Raw genomic sequence first — 2,440 nt, forward strand, 5'->3', positions numbered from 1 at the left:
GAAAGGAAGGTGCGTTAAAATTCATGAAGGTTGATGCTCCTCCCAATGAACATCTGCTGAGCGCCCGACGGCTCGTGTGCGTGTTTGGATCCCAGTACGTGCACATGCACACGCGCGACCTTGTCACATCTCCCTCTTGGGTCCGTTATCGCCAGACGCAAATCCTCACGTCCGTCGTCGATGTGGCACCACCGCAGAAAGAATGCCAGGCCAAAGAGGGATCTTAGGAGAGCGCTGATTGGCTGCGGGGATTGTGTCGAGGCGCGTGATTGGTTGGTGGCCGTCCCCGCGCTATTATACCTGCTAGCAGATGTAATCAGGGACGAGGAAAGTAGGGATGAACTTACTGGTAAGATTATTTCCAACTTTTGAACTCGTAGTGTGGATATACTGCTGGAAAACTTGCTGGGTACGGTTTTGAAAGTGTCAAAGAATTACCAAAGAGTAGAAATACCGTGCAAGTAGTTAGCACGAGGAAGAAAAGCAGTGAAATCTGTGCGTGAAGGTCTTTCGTTGGCCTGTGCTCACTAGCCCAACACGAGGTGGCACATTGTAAACAAGTCTTTGTGGGACTTCCCGCTCCGTAATGCACAACTCCTTTTTCTTTCTATCATCCAGACGTTCACAATGAGTACTGCAACAGGAAACATGCAGAGTAGGTTGTATGGTGTGCATTACGGGCGAAAAATAGAGGATTAAAACCGTGCCAAGTCGGGTGTGGGCAAGTGACCGTGTTGTGAGAGGGCTCGTGGTATTTCCGTTTTAAAATTGTAGTGTAATGTAGACGCGTGTGTGGATCTGGTGGAAGACGCACAACCTCGTGGAAAGTAATTGGAAACCTGTATTAAAACCGTTAGGATTAGTGTGATGGGGGAACGACCTGCAAAGAAAAGACGAGTGAAGGTGCAGTTATCAGGTCCGTATTATTCACACGGATTATTTTGACTGGTGATGTTCAAGACGAGTGTAAACCAGAAGATTTGTGTGTGAATGGAAAACCATGCTTTAGTGATGAGAAGGAAGTTTGGTCTTTATATATATTTTTTAACTTTTATCTCAAACCAAGTATTTTTATCATTGAAGTTTCATCAGTGATTTAATTTACAGTGTAATTTATTAAGTAGAAAAAATATATGGCAAGTGTATTCTGCATTTGAATTGAATTTCACAGAATATATACCATATATTTATGTGGAAAGAAGGCAGCAGTGGGAGAGAGGGGTAAGCAGCATCTCTTCAAACATAATACCAGCATTGTTTGGATACTTGCATTATTGTTCCATGATTATCTGTTCTAGTTTACCCAATTTAAAAACCACTTCCCCAATTTCCTTTAAGTAAAGATAAAATTACTAGAGACATCCTCTTGAATGATTGCCATGGCCTAGGTACCCTCAGTTCTCCAGCAGATGCTGCAAACATCCAACACTTTCTGGTAAGATGGTGCCTTTAGACCTCCTAGCTAATTCATCAGTAGTCCAAGCTCAGTCTTGTGAGAATGTATGTGATGGAAAGCTGAAATTTTACAGGGCAAGGTGATCACTTGATATTCATAAATTTGTGTTTGTAATTCCTGTCAGATTCACAAATGAGGACTATTGTTATCCAAGAAAAAAAAAAGTAGAAACAAAAAGTTAGCTAAGATGAGTATGCATACTTTTCTGTTTACACAAAAGATCCCCATTTCTATTCTGTTGAGTGCTCTCAATCTGATTAAACAACCTCTTGCTGGAGAAACATATCCCAAAGAAATCTTTAAATCACACCAGAAATTTAAACACAATATTCATGAATACTTGGAATGAAATAATAAAGAATTGAAGTAGATGTATATACATGCTAAGTGTACTTTGACTATTTCATTAACATTCTTTACAGCATATGGCACCACAAATATTCATTCACCAAGGACACTGTTATTAAGCCTAACAGATCTTACCTGTTTAACTTTTCCCAATTTTTAAAATTACTAATAGTATTGTTCATAATAAAATAAACATAATGATGATAATGATAACAGATAAGTTGATAACAATTTATAGAAATTCAGAAAATTCAGGGAATTGGATAATGATGCGAGGCCAAGTAGACCTCCTAATTACCACTATGGTAACGGAATACTTCTGGAACAATCTGTGCAACAAAAATCTAAATTAAAAAAAGTAGACAATGGGTTAATCAAAGATCTACATATTGCTTTGGCTTAAGTTGTACTAATCTGGGCATAGGCTTACAGCAGATCTGATGAAAAGCCAAGTTTATTGAATGTTAATGTCTAGTTATAGCAAATACATTTTAACTATGTCATAAGATGTGTGTTGAAAGATGTAGGCTAGACTTAATGCATATGTTTTATTTAGGCAAACTTAGCCGTTATATATGTCTATGGATAGGATGATGAATATATGTACATATAGATGTACATCAATAAATACATGTG

General features: G+C 38.5%; 1 protein-coding gene across 4 annotated transcripts in view; it reads left to right on the plus strand.

The window, feature by feature from the left end:
* The first annotated feature begins 213 nt into the window (after nt 1-213).
* The window catches only part of LOC125045758 (protein BTG3-like), a 22,388-nt gene continuing 20,161 nt past the window's right edge, over nt 214-2,440 (plus strand). The window contains exon 1 of one of the 4 annotated variants that reach the window (XM_047643198.1): nt 214-349. The gene's annotated coding sequence lies outside the window, so the exon portion shown is untranslated. Of the gene's footprint in view, nt 350-478; nt 656-739; nt 917-1,004; nt 1,222-2,440 lie in introns of those variants that run through there. The other 3 variants (XM_047643200.1, XM_047643199.1, XM_047643201.1) reach the window with 3 other exon arrangements.

This window comes from Penaeus chinensis, chromosome 37 (assembly GCF_019202785.1).
Source record: "Penaeus chinensis breed Huanghai No. 1 chromosome 37, ASM1920278v2, whole genome shotgun sequence".
Taxonomy (NCBI): Eukaryota; Metazoa; Arthropoda; class Malacostraca; order Decapoda; family Penaeidae; genus Penaeus; species Penaeus chinensis.